The sequence below is a fragment of the Buteo buteo genome, chromosome 19 (assembly GCF_964188355.1).
Source record: "Buteo buteo chromosome 19, bButBut1.hap1.1, whole genome shotgun sequence".
Lineage (NCBI taxonomy): Eukaryota > Metazoa > Chordata > Aves > Accipitriformes > Accipitridae > Buteo > Buteo buteo.
The window spans coordinates 20,099,643-20,114,333 of NC_134189.1; the positions used below are offsets into that span (position 1 = coordinate 20,099,643).

General features: G+C 40.8%; 1 protein-coding gene across 3 annotated transcripts in view; it reads right to left on the reverse strand.

Annotated features, from left to right (window-relative positions):
* Positions 1-14,691, reverse strand: part of ITPR2 (inositol 1,4,5-trisphosphate receptor type 2) — a 268,975-nt gene that overhangs the window by 56,555 nt on the left and 197,729 nt on the right. The gene's annotated exons all lie outside the window — the stretch shown is intronic.

The following is a 14,691-nucleotide window of genomic DNA, read 5'->3' on the forward strand; positions in this document are numbered from 1 at the left end:
AACAGCCCCATTTATGTTTGCAAAGCAAAGCTCAAAAATGCACAGCAAGCGTAACTGATACAAAAAATAACCATCACTAGAGCCTGAATTTGCAAAGAGCCCTGAAAAATCACCTCTGAAGAGAAAACTCTCTCAGTCTTTCATTCATTCACCCATCAACCATGCCAGTGACAATATTTTAAATGTCAATACTATTTTACTACTCATCAAGGCATGTAGGAGCAAGAAAGCAATAGCATACAATGGAACAGTGATTTCCAAAGAGGGGATGTGTAAGGCAATAGCTATATGAATAAAGATCATTTGGCTTTCAGTCAGTTCCCGAGGAAGGACTGTTGATCATCTTGAAAGATTTTTACTTAAAAAATTTGGAAAACACTGTAATAAAGCATCAGTACAAAATGTGAAAGATTGAGGACAGACCAAGAACGCTAAAGGCATTAATAAAGAAACAGCAGAGATAATGACAGAATTACAAGTAATACTCAGTCTAAACTCCTCACACAACACGATTATAAAATCAGATCTGCTAGTCATCTGGGATTCCATATATGATCAGCAGCATGGAAAACCACAGCAGAGCCATCTTTTGCAATTAACAATATATGGGTTTCCTACAGGCTTTTTGTTTTAAAGTCAAGATTTCCTTGAACAAAAATGCAGTTATCTAAATGTTCTCAAAGAAAAAGTGATTTAAAGCTGTGAACATTCATGTCATCAGCCTGTCAGTAACTCCTTGTCTTGGGATACTAGATTGGTTTGCTAAAATACGCATGTACATATGTGTGTGCGTGTGGAAAAAATGCTGGGAAAAGAGAAAGTAATTCTCCACTTTTCATTATCTCTGTAAAACACAGACCCCTTCCATATTTTTACAAGAACATGTCAGTCCCTGGTTGTAACTTGTAAACTGCAAGGGTCTCCTCTGTAGGCCAGTCCTCATCAGAGGCACGAGATCTAACCCAGCACACAGCCAAGACAGTTGTCAAAACTCCTGCCGATTTCACCAGGCTTTGCTTCAGGCCCAGAAAAGGACAGGAGTCCAAGAAATATGAGCTAGAAACAGCAGGCTGATAACCCCCAAATTCTGTGATATCTATTTCACTCTCTAGCATTTTCAAACTGCCAAAAATGGGGGGTAAAGGTGACTTTTTATTACTAGAATGGTATAAAAGGATCTAAATAGGTGAGGCTTAGTCCTGTAAGCAACCAGGGTTTTCACGGAAGAGTTGGTTCACTGGCAGTGTCAAACACATTAAACTGATTTTCTAGAAAAGGCTGATGGAGTATTACTATAAGCTCTGGATAACTGGCCAAGAAGCACAAATAAAGACACAAATAGTTTCTGTGCCTTGAAACACTTTATATTTACAGTATTACTATTAAGAAGTATTACAAACATCTAAAAAACCAGAAACAGCATTATTTAAAAAACTATTACCCTTGTCACCAATTCTCTCGAGTTTCTTCTCACAGCTGTAAGGCAGCGGTAAGGCTGTTACCTGGTGGGGGAGATACCTGGCACACAGGCACACCTGATGGGGCAAGGGCACTGGGTTAGGCAGCAGTTGGGAGCGTGCTGGGGTCTGGGGCTCATTTTGGGGAGGGAACTGGATGTGCAGTGCGCTTGCAAGCTATAGCACTGCACAGTGCCCTCTCTGCCCTTAGCCCAGGCCCCAGCTGCAGCTCCCTAGCCAACCCTCTGGTGTGCCAGTCAGCCCCGTCTAGCGTGTCGGGGCAAAGACAGGCCACTGCACAGCCCTGGAAGTTCATGAACTACAGACCTTGGCAAAAGTGAGGCAAGAGCTGTTTGTACAGACCTGATGTCCAGTGCATGACATCTAATAGATCTGCTGCAAATTATCTTCATCTCTACCCTGTCAGTAACCAGACGTACTGCAGTGTGGGTTGCCAGCCCAAAGGCCAGTGGTCTTTCACCACAGAGAAATGAGACAAAATATAACTTGCAGCAACAGCAGAATAATTGCATGTGTTCAGATTAGTTTCACCTTGCTGTGCAAACAGACTTGTGCAGCTGGGGCTCATTTACAGCCACAATCTCTTCCTCTTTCTTCCCCTTCAGTCCCTGGGCTCCTGGAGCCAGGCAGTGTGAGATCTGGCACCACCAAACACCCTCACAAGGGAAAACCCCAGTCATCTCACTGAACACGTTTTCTGCCTAGAGAGCAAGAAAGGATAAAAAAGCTGCCTGGGGACTGACCAGAAAACCCCAAGGACCGAGAAACAACAGCAAAGAGAAAGTCAAGTGAGTAGCAAACAGGATGGGTGAGAGACAGAAGACGACAGGAGACAGAAAATGAGATCCTCTTCCCTGGCATGCCAGGAGCTTACCACACACAAGCTCCCTGCCCAGGGCAAATGAGAACACTCCTATTCCATCAGTAAACAAGGACAGAGGGAAAGCAAGGAAAAAGGAAATGTCATCTTAACCATAACTGAGCAGAAATTTTTATTCCAACTGGCTGTACTAACAGTAATAACAACTTCTCAACTCCCCATGTTCCAATCAAAACTGAATGGTGCTTTCTGCAATACACAGGGCAACTTCCTTTCCAGAAGTCATTACAGTTTTATAGAGCGGCACCTTTGCACTCTACCACAAAGCAATCTGTTAACAAACATTAGGAACAGCAGGGATGGAGCAATGGGAGACTCTCAAATCAAGTATTCATTGATTTCATTTAGATGATTATACTGTACAGAGCAACCAAAAGGGTTTAGAGTTAATCTTCCCCTGATGGCTTGTGGTACATGAGCAGGGCCCTGGGTGGTCCAGACGCTTTGGATTCTGTTGCTGGGTCTTCCACGGCCTCGTGTAACCTCTGAGACACCACCTCTCCTCCCCAGCCTCCATGCGGTGCGCACTACAGATTATGGATAATAGTGATCTACCTCACAGGGAAGGGAGAAATAAAACACCTCGTCATTATCACATAGGAGAAACCACCACTGTTAAGTGATCTCTTTCACTATTATGTTTGCAGCCCCCATAACAAGTTTATTACTGGTTTTGCTGTTCTTTTATCCCTGAGGAAAGCCAGTGGAAGACAAAATGACTTGCTAACATTTCAATGAGCTTTACTTCCATTTGTCGTCTTCATAATTTCTTTCACAGGCAAAGCTTACTTTCAAAAAAAAATGAAGCGTATGTGTGGGGAAGGTTCAGGTCAGATAAAATGTGTTGCAACAGAACAAAATTAATTTGAGGGGGGTGGGTGTGAAACATCTCTGCAGGCTATGTGTAAACTGTCATGGCCAGCTGTGCCTACATGAGCCAAATCGGCGCAATGCATACTTTGGTCACATTTGGGTTTTGGTGTACACTGACCATACTGGACATAGGACATGGACAGCAGTATGCAATCCAGAGTGTTCCAACAGGATGACACAACTGCACTTGTAGACTGCCTCCTATGATTACTGTAAGCAAAATTTTGGAGACTACAGGATGGAAGGAAATAAGAAGATGATGGAAGTATCAAACATGATTATGGGAAGATAACAAGAAAGTTCAATGAAAAAGGAAGAAAAAGAGAGCAGAGTTACTGCAACTAGTCTTCTTCACAGCATAACAAGGAAGAAGGTCCCAGCCACTTGCAACTTCTATGAAAGGCAGATAAAACATTGCACCCAAAATAAGACCTTACTGGCATGCTCATCAACATTGTGCAGACCCAGTCTGAGAAAGACCAAAACCAGCAACAGACCAGCAAGCATATGGATCCCAAATCCACACAGCAAGAGAACTGTTCACCTCTAAAAGCCACCAACACTTTATATACATACCAAATATATACATAAACCTGACATAGTGAATGGCATACCCCTTTCAGGAACTCTCAAAATCCTTTTGCTATCAAGCACTTTACTTTCTAGGTTTCTCTCATTCAGAACAGTGATTCTCTGCAAAATAGCTATCTACTGCTGTCTAACATGTGGCTTCTAAAGAAAAGGAAGGCTAGCACAGACAAAAGGAGGAACTGCTTATGTCTCTTATTTGGGGGGCAATGTGGTAAGGGGAACCACCGTTTTAAGTCTTTAAGTATGGACATATTTCCTTCTGTAAGCCATAAGACTAGAAAACATTGATTGGCAGTCAACCTCCCTTCCTCTGGCACCAAGAGTAGAGCAGAAAGTAACTCATGGGTTGATACTTCCAGAGTGGGCTCATCCTCTTCTCCAGAGTCTACCCAAACTACATGGAAACCAGCTCAGTCTCTGACCTGAAGCATGAGACTCGCATCGCTGGCTCCCTCCTCATGTTTTCCCACCTTTAAGTCTCATCTCATACATTTGCAGTATAGTGCCATGGTGTCTTTTGCACACTGTGACCCCTTAAGCTGGATGCAGTTCACCACCCAACCTATGATACAACCACCAGCTCTGCTACATGCAGGTACGGCTTGGAAGACGGTCACTGTACATACACTGCACTTGTAGAGGCTGGGATAAGCCATCTACCAATTTTTAATGAAGCGCATTAAAGAGGCTTAAGTCCTCGGCTGCAACTCGGTATCATGGCTCAGCCTCCATGATTCAAGCACTTGAATACGGCCATTATGTGGTGGTGTTAGTTGTTACAGCAATAGCAAAGTAAAAAGTCTGTTTGTAGCCAACCCTGTTAGCATCCTACCTTTTCAACAGGTATTTCCACAACACACAGAAAACCATAACTTGGTCATTCAGGGTCAAAAACATATGAGACTAACATAGCAAGTAAACAGCTGAAGCTGCAATCTATCAAAAGACAGATTCACAAAAGACATGCATTTCCTACTCTCTGCAGGGGTCTGATGTATATACTTTGTGGGGTACAAAACAGGGCAGTTACCAAGTGTGGAGACGGACAGGAACTGAGAGATGTTTCCCTTCAAATAATTACAGTGGTGAGATTTTCCAGCTTTTTCAATCATGCTGTTGAATGTTTGCCTCACCCTCCAATTAGCAGAGCAAAATAGCTTTTAAAAAAATAATTTCGGGGTATAGGAACAGAGAGAAGAAAAAAGTAAAATGGTGAGTTACTCTTTCCAACTCTGTATTATGGCTACTGTCTTCAGGAGAGTACTTTCACCTGACATCTATAAAGTAACAGTTCCCGGTAGGAGAGCAAAAGGGTAGAAATTTCATCTCTCTCCTCATCAGACATTCACAAATAATGCTGCTTTACCCAACTAACTAGCAGCTAAATGGTGCTCTGCAGACAGACTCATAGAAAAACCTGGAAAGACCAATTTCATTTAAGGCTACCGCAGATCATCATTCATGAAACGAATTCTGAAAATCCTTGCCCATACATAATGGCAGATAAACCATTTCTTTAACCCCAGGTTGATTAGATGTTTATCCATGTGCAGGTCTGAAGGTGTTTTACTCCTGTAAAACTACTGGTGGTCATAAGTAACTGATCACCTCCTTTTGGTGTAGAACAGCATAATCAGCTGTTAAAACTAAATTTCACAGCTGGACACTTTTAATCAGTAACTCTTAAAGCTGCCTCGGAAAAAGTGCAATGTGGACCTCATTTTCAGTTTTCTGCACTGTGTTAAATAAGTGAAACAAAATGGATGGCAACTGAGGTAGTTCTGCCTATTTGTAGACTACAAATTCAGATCTTGTCTATTCTGGAAAACTCTAAGATGACTGAGATACCTAATTAAATTATGACATCAGAGGAGATGAGAGTTAAAACTGAGCAACTGTGAGGACCAGACATATTTTGACATTCTGTTTAATGTTCTTTATTTTTGTTAACCTGTAATTATTTCAATGGCTACTGAGCAATTGAGAGGGATAAAAAAGTATGTCTTGTTACAGAAGATGCCCCCCCTGTTTTTAATTAAGGTGTAGGATTTCACAATGCAGATATTTGAGGCCTATTAGAACGGCTCTGATAACATTAAGTAAGACCAGACTTCACTTTCATGATATTGCCAAGGTTACCCTCACTTCCCCTCAAAACAAACAAAGCAAGTTCCTCCTAGCTTAGAGTAAAATGTTTTAGTTGTGCTTTAGATATAAGAAAAAGAGCACTTTGGTTCATTTGAAGGTCACCTCTAATGGAAAAGCCCCAGCTCTGCCTCCAGAGCAAGCCTTCACCTATGGTAGACTATTACAACTTAACACTTTGTGTAATTCAGCTTTCTTAATAAGGGCAGTTTGCTGCAATCTGAACAAAGTAAGTAGCAACGTTACATACATTTCTGAGCAGACAATATGTACGCCCTGCGGTTGAGGGCAACTGAAAGTGCAGTCTACTTTGAAGAGCGACTTTGTAAAGATGGCACTGTGCGGTTCCACATTTATTGTCTCTCAATGGCTTCTGGATTGAGTTTACTCAGTTTACAAGTGAAATGATTTTTAATTCTACTTAACGCTCCTCCATGCAATTTCAACAGAAAAGCTTTAAGTCAAGCCATCCTCTTTTTTGCCCATATATCATCACTCTTAATGAAGACTGTGAGTGCCAAATGCAAGCTGGGAGCTCTAAGGTAAGAGTATGATTTGAGGGCAACAGGTCAAGTTCTCCACTAGTATAAATCAGTACTGCTTGCCTGCTTTCAGTGGACGCATTCCCATGTAGACCAGCTGAGGATATGGCTAAATGAAGACCCATTCTTAAAGTGAGAAGCTAAGTAACTTGCCCTGCTTGTGACACAGAACCAAAGGAGAACTAAAGTCATTCTCCCCAGCCTGTGCTGCTTCAGATAGCTATAAAAAGGTAGTATGTTTACTCCTAATACAGGACTGCAAATAGAGTCTGAGAGCAAAGAATGTCTTAAACAGTATGTCATTGTCCCGCAGCCAATTTTCAGAGTAAAACCACAGACTAATGTGAAGATTTCACAATGCAGATATTTGACAAAGAAAGGATATTTCTTCTGGTGTAACGTTTGGGCCCCGGCACCAATACAACATATTTCCCAATGACAAAAAAAATCTTGTAAACCACAAAACACAAGGACACAGGATAACAGAAGTTAAAGATAGAAGAAGAAACCCACAAAGCAGAAATATTAAGGCCACCTGTGCACTCGTGAAATACACAATCACCAGAGCCAAAGGATATACCCCTCATTAATATTGCATATAATAAAACACACACATATGTATAAGACACTTGATCTTACTCTAGAGAAGTAGAACCAGAAGAATGAAAATAAACTAAAACCTTTGTGGCCAGCCTACAGTAAAAACCTCTAGCCTGAATCCTAGCAGCTCTTAGCAGCCTAAGTCAACAGGACACCAGAGGGAAAACAGAGGTCCCCATGTAGATCCCTATCAAAGTCACGACAGGATTCTGAGGTGAATGCTTCCAAGGAGAAGGGGAGAAAAAGAAATGTCGAAGGACAAGTTGCCAAGGTTTTAACCTGAGACCTAACAACGAAGCACAAGTTGCCAAGGTTTTAACCTGAGACCTAACAGCAGCCACAGACATTTGTTTAATCTTTCAGGTGCTCATTAGTGTCAAGCCCTTGTGGCAGCCTCCATACTGTCTCTCTATACTGTAGCTGGCTGAAGGTAGAGTTATATACCATCCTAATGAGCCGCAAGGAGGGTGATGTGCGTCATTGGCTTCTGTTTCAATCTTGGCAATCTAAGTGTAAAAGCCTTGCAACAGCTTCTGATTCTGCTGACATTTAATTAGCCGGTGTCATTTTGATGCCATAGCCTGTCTCATCAGGATGATAACTACAAAACAACATGTGGAGCATAAAAGTTCTATAAGAAGTTTCAGGTCTGGCAGCCAAGGATACGAGTCCCCTGACAGTCACGGTTCCTGGGACTGGTCCCCATTAGCCCTTTGTTTTGGCATTGCTATCAGCAAGAGCTTCTCTGTTAAGGAGAGAGAAACAAACAAAAAAACCTCAAAACTGCAAACCTCAGCAAAGCCTTGCAAAAACCAACATCCTTTAGCTCGAAAAATTATACCCACCCTGCAGAAAGGGAGCATACTTATTGCACAAACTCACAGCTATTCATCTTGAAGGACAGGTTTATCCTAAAGGATGGATTTGATGATCTTCTGGCCTCAAAAAGTAGTCCTGTTCATTTAAGTATGTATAGTACTTTTCTCCATTTGCCATCAGATGCTTGGGAAGACAATCTCCAATAATACCTGCCAATTGCTGCTTGCTCACATCAGCTGCAAAATTTGGAAAAGGTCATCGCTACACAAAATGTGACTGGTCTATGTTTTCACTCAATATAACCAGTGATTCTGGTACAGTACATCCATTTACACCAGACAAGCTCAGACTTTTTTGTATGTGGGTCTTTTTTCCAAAATCCTATTCTCATACACTAAAGACACCACTGTTTTAGAGTGTTCCAGTCAGAGATGTATAAAAATTCAAATGAACCAAGTCATTTAATTCACGGAACAGAATCAGCTCAAAATCTTTGTCAGCAGAACCTAGGCACAGCCTAATGTTTTGTAAAGACAGACACTTATGGGACTAATGGGCCACAGCTCCATTTTTGAGCAAAGCATCTACCTGAGGCAGAGGATGGGCAGAAAGAGGTCAGCAACCTTAAAAATTCACCAGTGTGAACCAGCGTGGTCCCCAGATCTCAGCTCTTTGGGAGGATCCTTGCTGGAGCTGAAAGCTGCTTCCCAACTGGATGAGGCTAAGCCTATCTTTTTAGAGCACCCACAAGGACAGGGAGATCTCTTTTAGGCAAATGTTACAGGCCAGTAACAGCAACACCACCACCGAGGGTAAAGGTGTTCTTGCAAGACTTTTCCACTTGGCTTCTGTTCACTTATTTTCCATGGTATAACCCTGATATTATCATTTCAGCCAGTTAATGCTCACTGCAGACTGCTGGGGGTTGTAACTGGTTCCACCCGTTCCCTATCCTAAATAGCCTTCCTGGTGTTTCTTTGCTGTGCCTTATAGAAGGTGCTTGTTAATGCACAGTATTAAGTAATTAATTTCTTCCTTTTTCATCAACATTTCTTTTTAAACAGTCAAATTCACCCCAAATTTACCCCTGACCACAGTCACACTTACTTTACACAGAATACTGTTTTGTCTACCTGGGACAACCCAGCCAGTTGAGAAAGTTTTGGATTCTCATACTAAAGGACAAGTTACATACAATGATCCTATCTCACATTTGGAGGCACACATTCACAGTGCTACTTCTCATGTTCCCCATACATTAAATAATGGAAAATCTGCACCCATCATTTTAAGGAAGGTCTTGCCATGGCACCCCTTGACCTGAGTTGAACTATATGCAGGTCAAGACAAATGGATGGGTACAAGAATTAACATTTACTTTATAGTATGTGTTTTAGTAAATGTATTTTATTTTATGGACATACTCAAAAACACAAGGAAAAGAAGGACCACGGTCCAAGTTCATCTGTCTAAATGTTAAAATACATCTAAGTGAAGGAAAGCCAGCAGCTGCTCCAAGCAACACCACCAAAAATAACTACCCACAAAAAACCTTAAGCCTTACAATACCTCCCTCACACACTTGTAGACATTATCTTATGAAAGCTCTTCTTGCCTTAACAATCTATAATATTAGCAGCACAGAAAAGCTTATTTGAAAAATATATGTTAGCATCATTTCTTTAAAAGACTCTTGGAGTACTAATGTGCTCAGTGGTTACGCACTTCTCAACTGTAACACCTGATAAATGCCAATTTTCCTCATTAGTAAGGGACCTGGGATTGAGTGAGCATAGGACGAAACCCAATGTAGCAGTTAAAGCAAAGCACTGGGGACCAAGCAAGCTGTATTTGCTTCCCATGACAGCTAATGACTTGCTGTCTATAACTGCTTCTGGCTTGCTGTCTTCACCTGTAACACTGGGTAATACTACCTACTTTATGAGAGGGGGAAACAAAATTAACAAAAACTTTTAACTGCTCCGAAATCCTACAAAAAGGAAGATTAATTCTTTAAAAATTTCTGAAACCACTATTTTAATTGTCATTTATTTGTTCTGCTGTAGTATATAAGAGTCCCAGAACCTGCAGTTCTAGGCACAGCATTGATGTGGAAAAGAAAGGTGGTCCCAGCCATTGCTGTACTCAAATCTCATGAAAGATATAGAATGACATGCTAAACAGAAACCCACAGGAACAAAAGGCTTTGTGCTTCTTAGAATTTTACATATTTGGACAGCTGAATTTTTTAACACTGACTTTAGTTTCTACTTAATGAATGTATCATATCCAAGTCTCATTATCAAACCTGTCCTATTTCAAATGCCAAAAATAGTAACTTTTAAAAAGCCTGTAGTGTACCCCTACTCTCAAACTATAAATCCATGCCATCAATTATTACCATTTTAATTGCCTAGTTAGCAAATAGTCTTCATGTGTGTACACTAATAGGCAGTAACTTCATGAAGTAAACATGGCAGTAAGACATTAGTTTGATAAAGCTTGCCAAGTTTGATACAGAAATCTTGATTTTCCTATTAATATATTAATAAATATATAAGGCTGAATGACTTATTTTGCTCAGTCCATTTAAAATTAGCACCAGAGAGGAAGGAGGATGACTTACTTTGTGATGTCTAATTGCTACACTATGCTTAGTAGTACCTGCAGCAAGAACCTTACAATTCACCTATTGTAAGTGATAGTAAGTAAGCAAATCCTACTTCTTTTCCCTTGGTTTATTTTAAGAACTTATAAATGGAAGAACACTTCCAACTGTGTTAGTCTATCAGAAGATAGCCTGGTTCGAGCTTGTGTTCATTTATGCTGCATACCTGCATTGATACCAAGCAGCGCTAATTTCTTCTAACCTTATGGCATGGAGGAAGTGATTTTTCCTTAAGTCTTGGTGCCACCAGTAAATTATATAAATATAAGTAGGTTTGGTACTCCATTGGGATTTAAATAAGTTTTTAGCTAAACCTCATGAAAAAAAACCCAAAACAACCTTCTATTTATCTGGAGGTTACAAAGGTATTGTGGAATTCCAAGACCTACACTCCCCTCCAGCAAGACATTTAAACATACGCTTAAAATGGAGCAGTTGAGTAAACATTTTGCTAGTCTGAGAGCACAGAACACGCATCATGAAAGGGGTGACATGCTATGCCAGTACCCCTATACTCCTGGAACAGCTTTGGGAACCAGATGGAGGAAGTCACAAGGCATTGAAAATTTGAAAATTTTATTACAGTATTACAATTTGCTTCCCTACTCCCTACCCACTCGTATCCTTCTAGATCAAGGACATGTGTACACAGCCCTACAGGCAGATGAAAGTGCATTCTTCCCAAGCTGCAAGCTGACTAGAAGCTATGTAAAGTTATTTCACGTTCTTCTGAGCCTCATGAATAAAGCCCCTGCTGAAAGGTACAGTGTATTAGCTTGGGCTTCATGCCTGATTTAGACAGTTTGCATCTAGCTGAAAAACACAGAGACACACTCCAAAGTATTTTCTGTTAACAGAAGCACATATATACATGCATGCAAACTAGAGGATCCTGTGGTTATAACCAGTGCCTTATTTCACTTCATAGTAAATATAAAGGGGTCATGAACCTCACAGAAATACTACTAACTCCAAGAAATTTTCTTAAGTTTACAAACTACTGAAATACCTTGTTATAACTAACAGGTAGAAAGCTCAAGCAGTCATCTGAAAAGCCAGAGGATTTCTTCAGCCTTTTATGATTTCTTTTTTTTGGGTAGCCATTTAAAAACTTGATTCTCCTACACTAATGCTTCTGCACATAAGAAGTGAGTAAGTATGAAATTTTTTGTGCTACTATGTCAAAAGGTTTTGTAATCTCTACAGAGACATCACATCAAGAGGAAGTCTCTTTGTGGACAGCCTTACTAACCTCGCAAAACAAAGCATAGCCTGCTTTAACACAATTTTTTAAAAGGACAGCAATAGAAACACCACACCAATTTATTTTGACTGAGGCTTGAAAAGAATAGGTATAAGAGCTGATGGAACTATCCATAACATACCACTAGCATTCACCCAAGACTACTGTAAGAAATTAGCAATCTCAAGCTCAAGGCTTGGCTCTGAGCATGACATTTGAACAAGACAAAAAACCCCCAGAATCTCCTCCATGGATTTTCAAGAGAATTGTGAACGCTCTCTTTCTAGCAATAATAGGCTTATTTTACCAGGATGTGACCTCAAGCACCAGTTTGTGTCACTCCTCCACAAGCTGTAGAAGAGCCGCATCTGGAAGGAGCCCCTACCCTAAAGCCAGGCTGCAGAGTGGGGGTGCAGCTAGGGTAGTTCTTCATGGAGAAGTTAGTTCTGCTTTCTCTCAGGGGTGCTCCCTTCTCCTCTCTGCTCATAATATGTCGAATGGGAAAAGTGAGGAGCAGCAGTGTCCAGACAGTCTGGAGTCAGTGCAGGGGAAGCAGCACAGCTATGGCACGTGGCAGGCTGGAGGAAGATGAAGAAATAAAGGAAAGAAAAGAGAGGACAGAGAAACATGTGGAAGAGACGTGATAACTGTCATGATATGGCATATTAAACAGTCAGCGTCTTACCACCATGTCGCAGGCTGCTGTGCCCACACACCTCTGTGTGTCTGTGTGTGATGTACAAGTGTGCACATGCACTTCCACACGTGTGCCTGTGTTTGCATTTGGGGTAGGGGTTGGGAGGCTGTAAAGGAGATTTAGCAACAGAAATCTCAGCCTTGCTTGTGACATATTTATAACTTTCTATGCACTGTGGGTCAAACATTTACAAGAATGCCTTTTGCTTCTGGTAAAATCAACCACAGGAAGAGCAAGGAAGGATGTAGTGGTGGCAAAATGCAGAACCCACCATCGCCCTGAAGAGTGCAACGACAAAAACTGAAAGTCTGAGCTCCCCAAAATAAACTGTCTGTGTTTGAGGGCTGTAACAGCAAAAAGAGGAACTCTTGGTCTTTATTTTGCTGTTACAGAGGGGCCAAAAAGCTGTAACTAGATCAAGTGGTCACAAGCATCAGGAAAGTGACTGAGGAGCTACACTGGTTGTAGAAGAAATAAGTCAGATGAACTGTGAAACTGTAAGGAGCACAGCAAAGAATTATTATGTAAATCAGGTCAGCTAGGCTGAGTGGAAGGGCCAGCCACCAAAAAGCCAGTTTGACATAGCAAAGTATAAGAGGGCGTTTAGAGAGCGGAGCCAGCAAAGGAACCCGGCAACAATGGCCTTACAGAGGAGGGACCATGCTCGTATCCTGCCCATCCCAGCACAAGTGAAAGGGCACACATGGAAAGAGTTTGGGGTCAAAGATCAGGAGTCCTGTGCCAAGAATCATAGCTTTTCATTAGCGAAGGAGAGAGAAAGGCCCCAGATTGCCTGCCCTTCCATTGCTTTGTTTTGGTATGGGGCTTCACATGGGTACAAAGCTATTGTAAACAGACACATGTACTGTGTTACAGAAATGCAAGAAGAGGAAAACAGTCCATTTTTTAAAAAAAGATGGATATTTTTACAGCATACAGAGCCAATCATGCCATTTAATTCTACAGAACAGGAACGAGCTCAGCAAACTGCTGCCATGAGCCTTATGCAACCAAAATCCTGACTACAGATCAGGCATTTGGAATAGCTGTGGAGTGGCTTCATGGGCCTCCCCAGCACCCTGAATATGTATCTAGGGACAGAGCTTAATCTACACCTCAGCTAGCTAGTGTACCCTTGGCAGTGACCTCTCTGGTAAAATGACCCCAGCAGTCACTTAATATATAGTTTTAGGCCTATATTCTACTCCCCCAAATTTATTATCCATTGTCACGAACCCCGTTAACACAAACTGTAGGCAGAAGACATAAAATTCCAACATTTCAATTTGGCAGGCATTTAAATTTTCAAGGAGTAAATAGTCATACAATGTAAGGTGCTACAGAAACATCTTTGGTGGGTATCTTATGTACATGCAGCGCAAGAGTGGAACATGGTCATCCATAACAACAACATAATAACAAGACTTATTTAAATGTGTTGCAAGCACGCGAGCATAATTCAGTAACTGTTTTTCCATTCCTTGCTTGAAAGAAACATTGCATAATACCAGTGTAACTATAGATTGCTTTCTTTTCTTTTTCCATTGAGTATTCAATTCCTAACAACGCTTAATAAGTATAATCAATGTGGAACACTCCCTATCCCTATCTGTTTATTTCTTCTTACTTAGTAACATTTTTTTTAAAAAATCAGTCCTTATATGACATATATCATTATGATATAATTAAAAAAACGTGGTCTTTACTTAATTTAAAAAATCTTTTCAATACTCTTAACACAATGAAAAATAAACTATCTTTGATACCAACTGCTCTGAAGAATTAATATACCTTCAGGGTCCATTTTACCTTTACCAGTAGAGAAGTAAAAGTGATCAGAAAAAGCCTGAGGGCACTACAAGATAATTCAAAAGAACAAAACAGTGAAAAGGTCCACCTATTCTTATTAGCTAATTAATATACCTAAATAATATGAATCTTCTCAATTCAAGTTCACTTGGTATCACAATTGAAGCTACTATTTAAATACACCAATAATGATAACTTGATTTATGATTTGATTGATATGAATGAGGTCTTAATGCTAAAAGAAGACAAAGCTAAGTATACATTAACTGCTTTGCTCTACGTTGTTATTTCACACTAACAGAGGCTACCAAATCCTGCAGAGTGCCTACTCGTACAGTGAGACTGC